Here is a 20,484-nt window from a genome sequence, read left to right as displayed (position 1 = left end):
CTCCTGCTCATGTGATTGGCAAATGCCCCACTTCTGCCAGCTGCCACCATCTGACTCCACTGGGTGTGCTGTGGTGTGAGTGTGCCAAGAGATACCGTGCCTCTCTCTCTGCAGCACACACACACAGCCCAGCATGAGCATCAACCATCAAAAGCAGGACATGCAGCTATCACCATGCCAACCCCAAGAGCAAGAGGAGGACAGCCGACCCCATGGGAAGAAACTGGTGGTGACAGTGACTCAGGTTCAGGTGGAAGGGTAGGGGGTCAGGTTGGGTTGGATCATAAAATGATTTGACCTTCTTGGGCTCAGGTCTGGTAGTCTTGAATCTGGGGATCAGGCGTAAAAATTAGCCCTGAGCAGAGCTCTACATGGCAAGTATGTGGAGACTCTGTTGTCAAAACGATGGGCAAACAAAGTGGATGGAAAACCACTAAACTTTTATTAAGGTGCCAAAACAATGCCTAAGACGACATCAGTGGAAAGCCTCTAAAGTATGTTTTCATGTCAAATGAATTAGAAAGATTATCAATGAACCTTTCACTAACACGAATAAACAACAACAAAAGAAAACTAAACAAAAAGCTACTCGATCCATCAGCCTCTCAGACGTCTTTACAGCCTTTTCTTTTTCTTAGCCTCTCCTCCAACTGAAATCTGTTGACTTCGGACTTGTCTACACAGGATCTTAGCGTGCAGCAAGCCAGGGCATGAAACTACAGTGCACTAGCTTGCCACATAGTAATGTCCTGTATAGAGAAATGTTCCCAACTTCAACTGCATTCTTTCCACTACATAATACCTTGGAATGCTCCTTCTATTGATCAGTCCTTTCTCCCAATCCCAGGCTCTAGCTCTTCCCTTGCATCTTTTTCTTTTACACATATTCAAAGAGTAATTATCAACTGTTTGCTCTCAAACTGGGGGATATATCTACAGGGGTCCTGCAAGGATCTGTTCTCGATCTAGTACTAGTCAATATTTTAATTACTGATTTGATAATGGAGTGGATGCTTATAAAATTTGCAGATGACACCAAGCTTGGAGGGGATGCTAGCACTTTATAGGACAGGATTCAAATTCAAAATCACCTTGACAAATAAGAGAATTGGTCTGAAATCAACAAGATGAAATTCAATAAAGACAAACGCAAAGTCCTATACTTAGGAAGGACAACTCAAATGCACAACTACAAAATGAGAAACAACTGACTAGGCAGCAGTAGCACTGCTGAAAAGAATCTGGGGCTTTTAATTGATCACAAATTGAATATGAGTCAACAATGTGATGTAGTTGTGAAAACAGCTAATATCATTATTTGATGATGGATCATTCTTTAGGAAAGGTGTGGCTACATTGGAGAGAGTCCAGAGGGGAGCAACAAAAAATGATAAAAGCTTTAGAAAACCTGGCCTATGAGGAAAGATTAAAAGACTGGTCATGTTTATACTCCAAACATGGTGTCTATCTGCCAAACCCTTCTTTATTGCTTTTATTGGTAATTTCAATATACTCTCTACTACCCAGGCTCACAACCTCCTTGTTTTTAAATATTTGCTCCTTCTTCATCTCTGACAAAGGCTGTTGTCAAATTCTACCACTTCTTCCTTCTTCTCATGCTCTCAAATTCATCTTTTCCTCTCCACCCCTATCATAAAAAATATAGTCCATGCAGTGGTCACTTCTTGACTAACTCCTTCTTTCTGACCTTCATGCATTTAGCTCTGATTTCCTCCTGCACTGATTTCTACCTCCTATATTTCTTCCAAACTGCCATATTAAATGTGATTGCTTCCTTCTTCCATTTATGCCTTTATGCCTTCTTCCAGGTTGCCCTTTACACCTAAAATGCATTCCCTTTGTTCATTTAAGTCCCTTTGAGAACAAACTTCTCCCACAAAGTTGTACATTTGAGTATCATTGAGCAACACTATTTAAAACAAAACAAAAACCCTATAACACTTTGGATAACTATATGGTGTTTTATGTGACGGAAATACACTACCTGGAATTAGATTATATTGTCCATAGTAAATTGGAGTGGAAGGCCCTACCTCTAAGTTTGCACAGCACTATTCACACTGATGGTATTCAGAAAATAATAAGAAGAATTAGAATATTAAAGTTGAAGCCAAAACATACACCAAAAATGAAATTTTGATTTACAACCAGTCAGAAATTCTTAATTCTACTCAACTCTGTGCCTATAAATTGTGGGACATGTTGTACTTTATAAGAGCAGCATAATATTAAACTTACATAGTAGGATAATATTTCCAGTGTTGTTGTAGCCATGTTGGTCTCAGGATATTAGAAGGACAAGGAGGGTGCAGTAATATCTTTTAATGGACCAACTCCTTCTGGTGAACAAGACAAGCTTTTGAGCTACACAGAGTTCTGTGTAGAAGAAGAAATCTGTGTAGTTCAAGAACTTGTCTCTTTCACTAGTAGAAATTGGTCCAATAAAAGATATTACCTCACCCACCTTTTCCCTATAGTAGGATACTGTTTATTTTAAAGATATGTGCAAACAAATATACTCTCCTCATGTGAGGTATTGTTTTAAAATGTATTTGCAAAGAATCATCCATGGTGTTCAAAACAGCTGAAGGAATGGGTAAGCCAAATGGGAACATATGTTTGACTCAATACCAGTAAACGGGTACATCACTGACAGACATTCCTGTTATGATGACTGCAGGGCATATTCCTTTTCTCTTTTTTCACACATTTTAATCCTTCTCTTTTCTGAGTGGCCTTTTCTAAATTAAAAGATGATATTTAAAATCATAACATTGTTACAGTTTTCTAAATTAAGAATTTACAAAGACTTATATTTTTCCACTTGTTTAAAGCTGGTATTCATCAGAACAGTGTGAATAACAATATTATCTTCACTGAAGCAGATCATTCACACTTGTTCTTAAATAATAAATTATATTGATGCAATTTATCCAGAACAAGTGTGATAAATATTTTAATCTAACGCTTACACCAATCAACAGGGATGTTGAATGCAAATGCAATGGAATATATTCATCATGATTTTCTCATTTTAGAACCTACCTCTCTCACTTCCCCAGAACTGGTATTTACACCTACACTGACAGGTAAGAGCAATGGCAAAACACTATTGTGGACTCTCTTCCACCATGTCCACAATGCACCAGGTCAGTAGCACTAGGTCAATAAAGATTCCCCTCTTTGATTTTTTACCTCTTCAGTAGCCATAAAGAAAATAAATATTTTGGGGGGTTATGGTAAGCCTTAAATTTACCAGTACACAGTTGCAACTCTCAGAAGTAAAAGAAACGTGAAAGCCATGTTGTAAGAGCATTCAAGGAGGATTTTTGTTTGCAGTGTTTTTCAAAGCACAGCGAAAAAATATTACCAAAGGCATTTCGATCTGCAATCCAAAGAGATGCTGCTATGATACCTGAATTTAGTATCACATATTATGGTTTATATATATTATGCTTTCACCAACAAAGAAGCAATCACTAGTTAAAAAAAAGACAGTCAATAGAGTTTCTTAAATTCACTTATTAAGAAAGAAATGCATGTGTGATTAAGTTTGTGTCCATATGATCAGCTTTGACACTTTTGGCTAATTTTTTAAAACATTTTGTATCAAAGGAACATCTCAAATGCAAATGAAATAACCACATACATATAGCCATGGCCCATGGTGTTAGATGTGAACATCCTGGCACACAGTGAATAGATGAATGTATGTGCATCCAAAATTAAAAGGCAATATATGTTTAAAAAGGATGAAAGAGTTTTTTATTGTTTAATATTTATATACAATAAATGTCCATAGGTCTAGATTGGGGCTTTATTGTACGAGGTGCGGTACAAACAGAGCTTGACTGTGAGTAAGATTACATAGGGGAGTAAGGAGCAGTAAGAACCTGCCTTTCAGCTTTGTGTGCACTACCCAGACCTTGGGTATTCCCACTGACTTCGTCCCCTGAAGCAGTGGGTAGGAAGTGGTCAGAGAGGATTGAGGAATAAATGGAGCCTTGCCTCCACTACCCCATTATCCTGGCCAGCACAACTGAGTTGGCAAAGGGGCACTGTAATATTTTGTCAATATAGCAAATTACTGCCTCCTTCACACCCCCCACCACTTCAAGGCAGAAGTAGGGATAGAATTCTGCCTCTCAGGAGTGTCTCTGAGGCACAATAATGCTTAGGGATTCTCCTTGAGTTGTACAGTTTACTCATCATCCCTTGGTCAGGACTGTATCTAAAGGCACAATCTTGTCCATAAAGGAAAATAGCATTGCCATCCTGAACAGTTTACAATCTAAGAAAAGACAATATATAATCTTACAATTATAAAATATAACATTTAATACCATTGTGTAATGGTTACATATAGTATTTAATGCCCTGGAACGTAACTGAGTGCAAGTACACTACATCTAATTAACAAGGCAAGGGTGTCAAAATCCTTGGGGCAAGAATTGAATGGTAGGGTTGGTAAAGCATTTTCTTCCTTTATCTCATGTAGTCTGTCAGTTCAACAATGACATTTTCATGCTCTCTCTTTTTGTGGATTCTGGAGTGACTCTGAAGTCCAAAGTGTGACACGCATGCTCATGAGCAGATTGGGCAGACAAAGTCATTGCTGACTCTCTTGGTAGCTATAGCATTGGTCTGATGCTTTTCCCTTGCAGCTAACAGTTGATTATTTGTGTCCTCTTCAAAGGCTCAGAGTGTTGTATGTCACCAAGCTGATCTATTTGATGCAGCCTTCTCGAGATCATCCGGTTTTATTGAACCAAAGTTTATGCTATTGTTGATGCTGTCCTTGTAGCCTTGATCCGGTGTCCATATGCCCATTCTCTATAGAATATTTTTCTGGGGAGTCGATGTTCAAGCATCCTAATGATCTGTCCAACCTAGCGTAGCTGGGCTTTTATCAGCATGGCTTCAATGCTTGTGGTATTTGACTTTTGGAGAACCTTCAGGTTGGCAATTTTGTCTTGCCAGTGGATCCCCATAATGGCACGCAGAGAGTCAGAGACCACATATGGAAGGTCTCTTGCTGTTTGATATACCATTTGTATGGCATCCAGGTCTCACAGCCATAGAGGAGAGATGTGAACACAAAAGCTTTGTAAAGTTTTATTTTTGTTAAGAGGGTTATGTTGTAGGATTTCAGGACTTTGTTGCATACCTGTCCTAGTGCCTGAGAATACCTCCTGATATACCATTACTTATAATACTTTACAGATGTATTCACCTTCATCTGAAACATCTGAACTAAATGGACAACTGGTCAGTGTGATCCAGAGAACCCTGGGTACCAGCTGGCAGAGAGTACACATTGTATAGGGCTTTACTGGGAGCCCCTGGGTTAGATATATGCATAATAGTTCACTGAAGGGTAGAGTCTAAGGTGTGTAACGAAGGCCAGTAGTCCAATGGTCAAAATAATCTTTGCAAAATGTATGGAATGGATAATATTTAAGGACTTATTTATCTACACTTAAAATTATGTTAAAGTTTTGGAGTTAAGGCAGGTCACCAGGAGGTGACAGACCTCAAAATTGTTCCTTTCAGGCAGGAGGTAACAGACACCAACCTCCCTGTCTGGCCACTTGGATATAGTGCACTTTAAGCCTATTTGCATACTAAGCCAGTTACAAAATGAGAGAGTTACAAGATGAATCAAACATCTACTAGCCCATGGCAAGTAGAGTTTGGGAGCTGACCCCTAGCAAGCACAGACAAGGCTTCCTCACACTAAGGGCAGTGATAGCGAGGTTCCTCACAACCCTGAGTACCCACAGGAAGTGTCACAATCAGTTTTAATCATAAGGTAATTTTACGGTTCATAACATTTTTAGCAACACGTTTAAATTATATCAAGCCACAAAAGTGTATACAGATACTATTCCAAGAAAACCTTTGTCTCATTTAGCAATATACAAACAAAAGAAAAATAGAAAAAAATGGACAGAAAGACTCATCAGTCCACCTGAACTACTCCTCTGGTCCAAGAAGAAATAATTGCTTTTCACTGGATATACTGATAAATATTAATACATATGGCTCACAATTCCGTGGGATACTCCCTTTTCCACATCCATCCACCCCAAACTCATTTTCCTGCTGCAGGTGGCTTTCCCTTTTTAAAATCTACGGGTATGTCTACACTGCAGCTGGGAGCCTGCTTCCTAGCATTGTTAGACTGAGGCTACGTCTTCACTGGGGGGGGGGGGGATCAATTTAGGATACGCAAATTCAGCTACGCGAATAGCGTAGCTGAATTTGACGTATCCGAGCCGACTTACCCCGCTGTGAGGACGGTGGCAAATTGACCGCCGTGGCTCCCCTGTCAACGGCACTTAGTCCTACCTGTGCTGGTGGAGTACAAGCGTCGATTCGGGGATCGATTGTCGCGTCCAGACGAGACGCGATAATTCAATCCCCGAGAGATTGATTTCTACCCGCCGATCCAGGAGGATAGTGAAGACGTAGCCTCTGCTTGAGCTAGCACAGTAAAAATAACAGTGTAGCTCGGGGTATTATGGGTGGCAGCTTGAGTAGCTGTGTGAATACCAATCCACCTTGACCTCCGTAGTATGAACTCAAGAAGCTAGCCTGAGCCGCCACCTGTGCTTCCCCTGGTATCTTTATGTGCTATCTCAAGCAGAGTTAGCCTGGGTACATCTACCCAAGCTGGGAATCACACCTCCCAGCTCAAATATAGCCATAACTGTATACATACCCTTTGGGAAGCTCCAACCATGGCACACTTAGATACCCGCATAAAACACTATATAAATCCTAAGGTAGGTAGATAAAAGTCAGATGATATTGGTAAGATTTCGTTATAAGTTCAGGCTGTGATTTGCAAAACAGCACAAGGCAGTTAGGTGCCCACATCCCATTGGCTGTCAGTGGGAACTGGGCAACTAAAACCCTTACATGTTTTGAAAGTCATAGCTTTAATTTAAAATTCTCATTGCCACTTTAAGAGCCACCCATTGTATGCCAGGGCATTTTCATTAGATTCAAAGGCAACTACTCCACCCCCCACTGCAGTCAAATATACTCCTTTGTGAACGTAATGTAGGCACTGCAATACATTCACGTCTGTGAATAATTAATTACTCTTGCTCTCATCACTTGATTTCTAATCATTTGACTTGTATGCAATACACTGAGTCAGTTTCATATCTCCAAGTCTTAAATGCAGGTGTCCAATCATCAAGTGCAATGGAATATGAAAAATAAGAGTCTAAATAAAGAAAGAGAACTTTGCATTTCTTAAAAATACTAGTATAAAAGGAGACCCCAAGGAAGAAAGTTTATGGGAATGCACTGAAGCAGGAGCTGTTTTTCAAGTGTTCTTATTTCTAATACAATTATTTGTAACCAAGTTGTTGTTGCTGGGCAGAGGAGGCTGGGTGGGAGTGATGGCGGGCTGTGTGTGTATGTATGTGTGTGCGTTTAAAACTGACTGGGGTTGTGTTTGGGAAAGTTTAGTTGTTACTCAAGTTAGTTATTTACAATGGGCTCAATAAAGACTGAGTCTGTCAACTGGAAGTCAGCTAAGAGGTTGCCATTCAGCGGCAATGCAGGCTTCTCTTGTCTAACATTCTGGAAAGGCAAACATGATGGCACTGAGCTAAACTGATTAGAAATTCTTCCGTGACAAGTTAGACCAGACTTTTTCCCATGAGAGAAGAAGCTGGACTAGATTGGAACTGTTCTGAAAGAAATGGTACAAAATGAAAGTGCCCGGGAAGGAGACTATAGCGGGACTACATTAGATTCAACCAGGAAGAAGAAACTAAAGTAAACCGAAAACACAGATTAAGAGGAGAATGGGAGAAAATAGCTCTAGGTCAAGCCAGATAAATATTTTCTAGGTTACCTATACGTCAGTGTGTACACTATTTGGAGAAGTGTCCATGCATAGTGTGCTAGCATGATACTGAGTTAAAAAGATTGCTCCTAAGGGTTCTAGTAAAATATTTAAAGTCTAATATTTTAAAATTGTTTCTTGATGGATATTTACTGAATAAATATTTTATCTGTTATTAAACCTATCAAGGGGTTAGCTGAGTTTTTAGTTTCAGAAATATTTGTTCATTTTTGGGGGGTAGGACACCAGTATAAAATGTCTTCTTATATAAATGACATGCGATGCAAAATGTCAGTCTGATTTACTCGCTGTATTTCAATCAACCAAACAGGGTTATTTAAGAACCATTTGTGAACAAATGAAGGTCAGATTCTGATCTCAGTTACACCAGTGTAAATCTGGAGTCACTCCAGTGACTTTAGGGACTTCTATCCCCAGTATTTTTTTAAGTAAAATATTTTTGCAGAGCATCCTAAATATTTAAATTATCTTTTACATTATCTCAACGTTTTTAACATTACACTTTGTCATTCAGTAACAGTTAAATCACTACAACTTGCAATTACTGTACTTGTCAGATATTGCTCTTACCAGTACCAATTCCTTCTAAACCACTTACATTAACTTGTTGACATATAAAGTCTATCATACCTGAACCAAATAAAAGAATTAACAAAACGTATCAGCCATTATCTACAACAAATTTTAAGCATCAGAGAAGGAAAAGATTCTATATATAGCAATATTAGACTGGGGTAAAATTCAGCATTTGTTCAATTGCCTTTGTGAAAAATCTAGAGAGCAAATTTTCTATTTTAATATTATGGGCAAATATACTAATAACTGAATAATAGTCATATTTAAGGGCCCTAACATTTTCATGACATTCAGATACCCTGGATATGAGTATCATTTGATCTGTATAATGGAATATTTCTCCACTCATCAATTTCCTTTAACCTATTTTTGTAAGGGAGACAGAGTGTACTTCTATCCTCCTTCACTCTGTAGTCTTTTGGGAGCAGGAATATGGCTGAATCCCTTTTGTCTCCTGAGTATTATTCACTTGGCATTCTCCCTGCAGTAGGGCTGCAAGGTCAGATTGTAACTCAGCATGGGCCCCAAACTTTTCCTTCAGCAGTAGGTTGCAGAAATGTATTGCTGAGTCCCACTACTGCTCACTATTTAAAATGTACTCTAAGGCGCATGCCTTGGGATGCACTGACATATGGGGATCTTCTTTTGAGATAAGGAGAAGTAATATGGCTGCCTCAGGCAGTGAGGGGAGGAAAGACGATAGGTAGGTAGTTTCTCCCTCTCCAGGTATAAGATTTGGGGAACTGGAAGCAGGGACGGCTCTATGTTTTTTGCCGCCCCAAGCACAGCAGTCAAGAGGTCTTCGGCGGCACGCCTGCGGGCGGTCCGCTGGTCACGCGGATTCGGTGGCATTTCTGCGGGTGATCTGCCGGTCCTGCACCTTCACTGTACCCTCCGCCCAATTGCCGCCGAAGCCGCGGGATCGGCAGACCTCCCACAGGCATGCCGCCGAAGACTGCCTGTCTGCCGTCCTCACAGCGACCGGCAGACTGCCCCCCCCCCCGGCTTGCCGCCCCAGGCATGCACTTGCTGTGCTGGTACCTGGAGCCGCTCCTGACTGGGAGTCTTTCAACCCCCTCACCCTGGTGGAAAAGGAATATATGTCCTGTGGCTTTTCAAACACTGTCTGAGCCAAATAGAGCCAAATGTAGGAGCCCTGACAGTATCAAACTAAGCGACAGGTAAACAAAGGGACAGTCATGATCATGTGTCAGGAAGTCAGAGAAGTTGATTTTACCTTTTGGCCTTAAAATCAATGACACTCAAATAATTGAACAATATTAATAAAAGTAATGAAAATATTTGAAAGTTTTCAGCTTCCTGAATGGTCAATTGTCATGTGATATGGGAAAGTGGTTACATATATTAATGCCGTTCATATAAAAATGTGACTAACCAAGGATTTGTTCTAAAATCTTTGAAATGTGTGTTTTTAATCGAGTGTCATCTTAGAAAATAAATCTATTTATGTGTAAGTATAATTTGTTCGTGTATATGCTTTATAATGAGTGGGGATTTTTGTAACTATAGGGTAGAATCCTAGCCCTACTGAAGTCTAAGAGAAGTTTGCCAGTTATTTCAATGGGGCTAGGATTTCACCAATAGTGCCTTTAGTCGTCAAGATAAAGTATTCTTTTCATTTTTGATGTTTAAGGATTATATAATTTGAACATTTCATATAGGGTGGAATTCTGCTCCCCTTACAAGTCTATTGTGCTACTTGTATGAGTAAAGGAAGCAGAATTTCTCCATACTTTGTTTTAATTGTTATAATTTAGCATATAATGAAGTTAAGAGGTGTGTGTGTGTGTGTGTGTGTGTGTGTGTGTGTGTGTGTATTCTTTTTGCGGATACAGACTAACACGGCTGTTACTCTGAAACCTGTATGTATATATATATATAAGGGATGTCAAGTGATTAAAAAAATAATCGGATTAATTATGCAATTAAAAAATTAATCACGATTAATTGCACTGTTAAACAATAACAGAATACCATTTATTTAAATATTTTTGGATGTTTCTACATTTCCAAATATATTGATTTCAATTAAAACACAGAATAAAAAGTGTAGAGTGCTCACTTTATATTTATTTTTGATTACAAGTATTTGTACTGTAAAAAAAATAAATAAATAGTATTTTTCAATTCACCTAATACAGGTAATGTAGTGCAATCTCTTTATCGTGAAAGTTGAATTTACAAATGTAGAATTATGTACAAAAAAACTGCATTCAAAAATAGAAAATGTAGAATTTTAGAGCCTGCAAGTCCATTCAGTCCTACTTCTTGTTCAGCCAATCGCTCAGACAAACACGTTTGTTTATATTTGCAGGAGATAATGCTGCCCGCTTCTTGTTTACAATGTCACCTGAAAGTGAGTATGGGCGTTCTCATGGCACTGTTGTAGCCAGCCTCACAAGCTATTTACATGCCAGATGTGCTAAAGAGTCATATGTACCTTCATCCTTCAACCACCATTCCAAGGGATATACCTCCATGCTGACGGGTTCTGCTCGATAACAATCCAAAGCAGTGCGGACCGACACATGTTCATTTTCATTATCTGAGTCAGATGCCATCAGCAGAAGGTTGATTTTCTTTGTTGGTGGTTTGGGTTCTGTAGTTTCTGCATTGGAGTGTAGCCTTTTTAAGACTTCTGAAAGCATGCTCCACACCTCATCCCTCTCTGATTTTGGAAGGCACTTCAGGTTCTTTAGAAATCTCACAGAGGTACCTTCTTTGCATTTTGTCAAATCTGAAGTGATAGTGTTCTTAAAATGATCAACATGTGCTGGGTCATCATTTGAGACTGTTATAACATGAAATATATGGCAAAATGCGGGTAAAACAGGACAGGGGAGATACAGTTCTCCCCAAAGGAATTCAGTCACAAATTTAATTAACTAATTATTCTTTTTAACAAGTGTAATCAGCATGGAAGCATGTACTCTGGAATGGTGGCCGAAGCATGAAGGGGCATATGAATGTTTAGCATATCTGGCATGTAATACCTTGCAATGCTGGCTACAAAAATGCCATGCAAATGCCTGTTCTCACTTTCTGGTGGCATTGTAAATAAGAAGAAGGCAGCATTATCTCATCTAAATGTAAACAAACGTGTTTGTCTTAGTGATTGGCTGAATAAGAAGTAGGACTGAGTGGGCTTGTAGGCTCTGAAGTTTTACATTGTTTTGAGTGCAGTTATGTAACAAAAAAAATCTACTTTTGTAAATTGCACTTTCATGACAAAGAGATTGAAGTATGGAACTTGTCTGAGGTGAACTGAAAAATACTATTTCTTTTGTTTATCATTTTTACAGAGCAAATATTTGTAATAAAAATAGCATACACTTTTATTTCAATTACAACACAAAATACAATACATATGAAAATGTAGAAAAGCATCCAAATTATTTAATACATTTCAATTGGTATTCTATTGTTTAACAGTGCGATTAAAACTGTGATTAATCACAATTAATTTTTTTGAATTAATCACGTGAGTTAACTGCGATTAATAAATCATTGTAAATATATATTTATAAATATAAAATAAAGCAGTTTTTGGTAAAAGTATAAAGATATTAAAATGTTTCCATTGTAGTATATGAATAAGGAAGTTGCATACAGTGTAATTACCAACATTTCATAACTCAGATGCTAGTATCACAATTGCTGCTAATGCTCCTATTCATGTGTGCATATGTTTCTGCCAGATTATAATGGCTGCCACATTTAATTCCTGTATTCACACTCTTTATTACTGATGAGTAATTAAACACAAAGCTCTCTGGGATATCCATTTACATGAAATGGACCCTAGAGGTGCAAGTTGTTGCTGTTAAAGATCAACTGAAGAAACAGAACATGTGTAAGATTTTTGTCTTGGATGATTTTACTGCCTATGTTCTAGCTGCTTTTTTTCTTCACTAACTTATCTAGAAATTAATGCTGTCCTAAATATATCACTCTTTTAGAATTTAAATTCAGACTTTTGCTTTCATTTAGAGTGATACATGTTTAACTTCAGAGGCTACATATAATTACCACCTTTGAAAATGTACTTTATTTTTCTAATGTTCCTGTATAGATGGCTTTCTTGGTGATGAAAGGACACAGAAGATATGTACTTAACCAGTTTATTTAAACTTGAACAAGCATTGTGTTTGAATAACTTGCTTCACAGCAATCATCAATCAAAAAATGAACTTAACTAGTATACGCAGCTCCAACACCATGAAATAAAATTGTGTCGATTCAGTCACTAAAAGTATAGAACTTTGATTCAAAGCAAATGCATAAGGTAATGCATGCAGAAAAAGCATTTTTGTGAACTCTATGATTCTATTGTGTACATTTAATGATTTTTTCAAAGTTTTTCAAAGTCATTTTTGCAAAGTTACACTGTTCAAAGAAAAAATCATTAATTGAACAAATTAATTCAGAATAAATGAAATCTTCATACAAGCAACAGTGAATCTTAAAACATAACAAATGAAAGTCAACGACAATAGTAAGAAACTCATTGTCTGCATTATAGCATATACATATTTTGACTAAAAATTTTCCGTTGGCTGTGTTTGTGGTCTTTGAAGAGGAAGAAGAGGCTGCAAACATATTGCTCAGAATCCAGTCTCCACAACCTCAAAGCGGCTTTGTCTGGAATGATGGGGGTGGGGGGGAAATGGTAATAGCTTCTTTAAAAGTACCCATTCACTCAGGAGTTGGGAGGAAGGTTGGAGGGAGAGGGCAAGCATCACTTGAGCTGGTGAGCAGACACACTCAGCTAGTCATTCCTTAGGGGCGCGGGTTGTCTGATAAACTGGAACCAGAAGTGGACTTGGGGAAGGAATCCCCTAAAGAAACTGGGGAACGGACTGGGGCTTTTGATGTCTGATACAGAGAGGAGAAGACAACCCTTCTTCTTCAGCCTCTTAACCCTCTCACCAAGGGGAGAGCAGTACGGTTCCAGTAATAGGCTGGGACCAGCTCTGGATGGATGGGGGCCTGATAGCAGTGGGAGGAATTCTGACCTACACTGTCCAAATTATTACTGCTTAAATCCCAGATGAGTTAAGTAATAAAACTACAGTCTAACTGAACCATATTTTTGCATCTTGTTTTTCTGGGACAAAGACCCCCTTATCAGGACTGTAGCAAACTGATTGTTCTGCAGGGAGCTGTACACTGAATTCTACCTCATGACAGATAAGAAGGCACAAAGTTGGTGATTTGTGGCAGGGGATGAATTTGAATATAAAAAGAGGGAGAAATACTTCCTGAATTATTTGATTTAGGACTGTGATTAACTAATAGAGATATATGTATTATAAATCCACAAAATTAAGGCTAATCATTTGGGAAAGTGGCAGAAGTGATAATACTAGAGGAACAAAAAAGTGGCCATGAACACTTTAAAAGTCAGATAAATTACGTGCTCATTTGTAACTTTTTTCTAAACACCAGAAGGAAGCCAATGGAAGGAATCATTACTTTTTGTGCTGAACATTTCTTTATATTTTTTCCTCCAAGGAGAATATTTATTATGGATAGAATATAGTCATCCTATATAGTTCCCAACTAACAAGTGGTCTTGGGCTTTATGCAGGCAATGTTGACAAGTTTTATCCACAGGGACATCCTGTGTTAACAGAAAAAAAATATTTCTAAAGGCCTTATCCTGCCATCAATCTAGGCATGGGGAACTCTGCATACAATTGAATGCAGGATACAGTGTAGGGTTATGCACTGAAATTCAAAAACCTTGAAATTAGAGAGTTCACGTATTCTGAATTCATAAAATTTCTCATTTCATGTTTTGGGTTGTTGGTTTTTTTGGTCAAATTAAGGCCACTTCTAAGTGGAGCAGAGTCTATTTTCATTCGAAAATGGTTCTATGTCTGAGCTAACTTTTTGAATTTTTTATTTTGTAATTTGATTTAGATGTAGATATGTCTTAGTATTAAAACATGGGAAATCTAAATTCACAAGTTTTAATACTAAATCAGCCATATAATACAAAGTTCTTAAAAGGGGACATTTCTGGACTATAAACTGCCTATGGAACAAAATAGCTACTTTTGTGAGGTGGGAGGGTTCCCCTTGGCTTTTTGCAAACTAATAATATAGTCAAATTGTAAAGGGGCTGAATTTTTGAATGCACATGATTTTAAGTTTCAAATAATAAGACTTCACAATCAATGAGTTTTCTGTCCTCTGTTCTGAATTTACATTCTTTGTCTCATTATGAAGGATTAAGAAACGTTTGGATATGCAAATTGTTTGAATGGATATTTCTTATGCTCATTTTGACTGCATTCACAATAAAACAAAAGGATGTTCACTAATATGCTGAGCAGTCCAGGAGAGGTGATGGAAAGTTTACCATCTTAAAAGAAGGTTTTTTCTCCTCTGAAATTCTCTAGCTGTTCATTTGAGTATGGGTATAAATGGTTCTATGGGTTTTCTCTATTGAAATTCATAGTTAAGGCATCAGAACAGCAGTTTTCCAGGTTTATCTAGCCTGACAGTAACCTAGGAGCAGTTTATGAATTTTAAGCAAATTTAGAATCTTTAAGACTTCACCGTCTGTAATCAAGTTTTGCCTGTAATGTAATCTCTTGCCTTTGTTTTGGTCAGCACAATACTCAACAGAAGAAAATATCTGTGTATGTAAATGCAGCTAAAGTCTCATGTATTTTAAAGCTATTTGTGAATTGTATATTGAGGTTATTCCATACCTTGCCCACCCTCCCCCCACCCTGGCAGCTCTTCTTGCTTATTTTCCTTTTAAAAGTGCCTTTGTTCTTAATGTGTGTTTGTCTCCCTTTGGTTGTGACATTCCTTCTAACTATAAGTTTCCCTTAATTGGCAGGTTTGCATTTGAGTTTCCTATGTTGAATGACCCCTTGTTTCTCATTCTGCAGTGTCAGGAAGCAGAAATGTCATTGCTGATTAGGGGCCTGAACCCTCTGCTCCTCCTTTTCATACAGTAGGCAATCTTGTTCTCTACACACTCTAGCTGCAGGGTCAGCCTTAAGGGAACTCTAAACAAGTGTCCACATGGGACACCAAAGTGGAAGGGGCACTGATAGGGGCAAGTGTTCTTTGAGCTCATTTGTCTCCCACAAAAAGTCACTTCTGTCCCTTTAAATGTAAAATGTCCACTGGCATTGCCCAGGTGTCTACATTTTAACCCACGTGGAAACAGTTCTGTGCCTCTGGCTTACTGCACTTGTACATCAGTGATGATAATATCATCTCTGTCTAACAATGTGACACTGAGATGTACTTCTAATGGTATCTTTTCTCTGAACGGAAATACTAAAGCTTTCATTTTGGGTTTTGAAAATCTCTGCTACACCAACTCTGACCCCATTCAGGGCACTATTACCTAGTCTTGCTTGGGGCACTAGAAGCTCTAAAAATGGTTCTGTGTAGTTGTGGTTGAAAATTTCTCTGCTGAGTGTACAGATTGCATCCTATCTCACAATCATGTGGAAACCTCAGCTTCTTCCACTTTCACTCCTCAGCTAGGGAAGTAAAACAATGAGCCAAGGGGTTGAGGGGAGAAGGGAGTAGTTTACAGAAAAGAAGAATAACAGATAAGTCCTCCAAGTGACAGTTTACATAAAATTCAAACGCCTCCCCAAACTAAAGAACAGTGCAAAATGGCCCGAAACTAAATAAGGAAAAAACTGCCACCCCCCAATTTTCACAGCCCAAACGAACTCTATGGTCAGAACAAAAATACATTCTCAGCAAAGTCAAACTTGAGGTACACAATTTGGTTAGAGACTGTGGAATATAGATTTAGTGTTGATTCTAATTATCTACATTTCAACAAAAAATAAAATACATGCAATATAAAAACACCATTTTTTTGTAAAAAAAAAGCCAAAGTTCCATTTGCATGTTTTATTATAGCTGTTTGTGTCCTTGTGTATGTTTATATTCTTCTGCAAATCTGATGCTGATATTAAGAACATAGAATACATTTAATTTAGACTTCAGGTGTCTGGCCTTGGACAGGACAAAGAATTAGCTTATAGTGAGAAAGTTTCTAAGCTTGCCTTCAGGTCACCAGTCCTGCTCTAGTGCTTTTTTATGGTGGAGTATTCTAAAGAACTAATAAAAATTACATGTTTTAGTGATCTAAAAAGCCTTCTCACTTCCTTCGGTGGTAAGATAAAAGAGATCAAGAGTGAAGTGAAAGGATTATCTATAGTTTATGCTATTTTAGCCAATATAAATGTAAACAGTTAATGGGTACAAACACTCTTAGTAAAAGTCAACAGAATTCTATCTCAGTTTCATGAACCAATCACATCTTTTGGAGGACACATAAAACTGAAGCCTTCCTGACAACTTGTCATTAAAGATCCCATGGCACTTTTCACAAGAGCAGGGCTATTAACCCTGGTATTCTGGCCAAATTCCAAATTACTTTCCGGCTACCTAATTCCCAAATGGAGAAATTATTCTCCATTTCCCTCACAATCCTGTTGCATAGTGTTTCTGGCACAAAACTGCTTGTACCCAAGAGATGGCAAAATTTCAATAGAGCTTAAAGGATCTCCTTATATGGTAAGGTGATTTGGGATTAATGAAATGGTCCTTTGGAATAAATGCTAAAATAATGCAAAATCTATAACTATAAAGGAGCATGTGACAAAAGACATAGTAGTTTCCAAATCAAAAGACTTCAGTTATTTGCAGACCCTGCTTTTCATATTAATTTTGTTGCCATTTGGGATAAGTGGGCCTTATAAACAAGGTTGTGATACTTACTAACAAAATTCATCATCAATGTATAAGAAATGACACGACTTAGGCAATTATCAGTTATTCCTAATGGTATGCCAGAATGCCTTGTTTTAGGTACTTAGATTATCTATGGAATAATTTTATAAAGAAAAGCATTAATATACTACACATTTCATTATGCAGTTTTATACTGTAAGAAATAGTAGATTTTCAAAAATGTTGTTTTTGCCACCTCAGAATGGAGTTCAAATTCTAGTGCAGGTCACAACTGAAAGTATATTGATGACCTATTGCTATTTAACAATCTTATTTTCATCCTGGATCATCTTTGCAGAAACAAGAAGAAAAACAGCATTTGTCTGAACATGGCTTGTTTGTCCATTAAACTCAGCCTGGTCATGTCCCAGAGTACAGTATCCTACATCTAATCAGTGGCTGGCTCTAGGTCAGGCTGATTTTGCTTTTGTAATATTCATTGTGGCTGATAGGCTCTGCTTAAAAGAGGTTCAGTACTGCCCTAACAAATGGCATTAGAAACCAAGATCTGTTACTGGCAATTCCAACTGTTGAAGCTCTCTACATGTCTTAAGCCAGTACTATTAGCAACCCACTTTCATAAACATTAAATTCACCCACAAATGTTTTTAATATAGTCCCCTATATTCTTTTTCTACTAATCATACATAATAGGGTACAATTTCATCAAAATGCATTGAGATTACAAGGATTGAGAGCAGTGTAACTGACATCTAAAAAAAATAGTCGATGGAGAATCATCATCTAATGGGGATGTTTCTAGTGGAGTTCCCAAGGTATCAGTATTAGGGTATTCCATATTTTTATCAATAATCTGAACATAACTATAAAATCACTGCTGCTAAAATTTGCAGATGACAAAAAGTGGTACAGAATGATGAGGGCAGGGCAGAGCAATCTGGATTGGTTAGTAAATTGGGCCCATTTAAACAAAACACATTTGAGTACAGCCAAACACAAATTATAAATCCAGGAACAAGGAAATCAGGACATACTACAGAATTGGGAACTGAAAGCAGTGACTGAAAAATATTTAGCGGTCATAGCAAATAAGCAGCTCAATATGAGCTCCCAGTGCGATTCTCTGGCAAAAAGGAGTAATGGGATCCCTGGATGTAGAAACTAGGGAGCAATCAGTTGGAGTAAGGAGGCAATTTTACCTGTGCATGTGGCATTGGTGAGAATGATACTAGAGTAATGTGAATCATAGGCTCTGTGGGTGCTCTTGGGCTCAAGCGCCCACGGAAAAGAAATAGGGGGTTCTCAGAACCCACCACACACAGCTGTTTGACGGGGGCCACCAATCAGCTGTTCGGTGGCTGGCAGAAGGTGCTTGGGGGAGGATGAAGACCAGCTTGCTTGGCCCCTGATCCCGGCAACTGCGGCGGCAGCAGTCCCCCCCACACACCAGGGCTCTACTGCCGGGGATAGGGGCCGAGTGAGCTGGAGACCCCTCTGCCTCCTCAGCATGATCAGCCCATATATATGTTGGGAAAATAACACAGCGGGGCACAGACTATCCAACAAATTCTTGGACTGCATTGGAGACAACTTTTTATTTCAGAAGGTTGAAAAAGCTACTAGGGGGGAAGCTGTTCTAGACTTGATTTTAACAAATAGGGAGGAACTCGTTGAGAATGTGAAAGTAGAAGGCAGCCTGGGTGAAAGTGATCATGAAATCATAGAGTTCGCAATTCTAAGGAAGGGTAGAAGGGAGAACAGCAAAATAGAGACAATGGATTTCAGGAAGGCAGATTTTGGGAAGCTCAGAGAGCTGATAGGTAAGGTCCCATGGGAATCAAGACTGAGGGGAAAAACAACTGAGGAGAGTTGGCAGTTTTTCAAAGGGACACTATTAAGGGCCCAAAAGCAAGCTATTCCGCTGGTTAGGAAAGATAGAAAATGTGGCAAAAGACCACTTTGGCTTAACCACGAGATCTTGCACGATCTAAAAAATAAAAAGGAGTCATATAAAAATGGAAACTAGGACAGATTACAAAGGATGAATATAGGCAAACAACACAGGAATGCAGGGGCAAGATTAGAAAGGCCCACTGCTTAGTGAAGAGGGAGAAACAGTAACAGGAAACTTGGAAATGGCAGAGATGCTTAATGACTTCTTTGTTTCGGTCTTCACCGAGAAGTCTGAAGGAATGCCTAACATAGTGAATACTAATGGGAAGGAGGTAGGTTTAGCGGATAAAATAAAAAAAGAACAAGTTAAAAATCACTTAGAAAAGTTAGATGCCTGCAAGTCACCCGGGCCTGATGAAATGCATCCTAGAATACTCAAGGAGCTAATAGAGGAGGTATCTGAGCCTCTAGCTATTATCTTTGGAAAGTCATGGGAGACGGGAGAGATTCCAGAAGACTGGAAAAGGGCAAATATAGTGCCCATCTATAAAAAGGGAAATAAAAACAACCCAGGTAACTACAGACCAGTTAGTTTAACTTCTGTGCCAGGGAAGATAATGGAGCAAGTAATTAAGGAAATCATCTGCAAACACTTGGAAGGTGGTAAGGTGATAGGGAACAGCCAGCATGGATTTGTGAAGAACAAATCATGTCAAACCAATCTGATAGCTTTCTTTGATAGGATAACGAGCCTTGTGGATAAGGGTGAAGCGGTGGATGTGGTATACCTAGACTTTAGTAAGGCATTTGATACGGTCTCGCATGATATTCTTATCGATAAACTAGGCAAATACAAATTAGATGGGGCTACTATAAGGTGGGTGCATAACTGGCTGGATAACCGTACTCAGAGAGTTGTTATTAATGGTTCCCAATCCTGCTGGAAAGGCGTAACGAGTGGGGTACCGCAGGGGTCTGTTTTGGGACCGGCTCTGTTCAATATCTTCATCAACGACTTAGATATTGGCATAGAAAGTACGCTTATTAAGTTTGCGGATGATACCAAACTGGGAGGGATTGCAACTACTTTGGAGGACAGGGTCATAATTCAAAATGATCTGGACAAATTGGAGAAATGGTCTGAGTTAAACAGGATGAAGTTTAACAAAGACAAATGCAAAGTGCTCCACTTAGGAAGGAAAAATCAATTTCACACATACAAAATGGGAAAAGACTGTCTAGGAAGGAGTACGGCAGAAAGGGATCTAGGGGTTATAGTGGACCACAAGCTAAATATGAGTCAACAGTGTGATGCTGTTGCAAAAAAAGCAAACATGATT

The sequence above is a fragment of the Chrysemys picta genome, chromosome 2 (assembly GCF_011386835.1).
Source record: "Chrysemys picta bellii isolate R12L10 chromosome 2, ASM1138683v2, whole genome shotgun sequence".
NCBI lineage: Eukaryota > Metazoa > Chordata > Testudines > Emydidae > Chrysemys > Chrysemys picta.
This window is presented reverse-complemented; position numbering follows the sequence as displayed.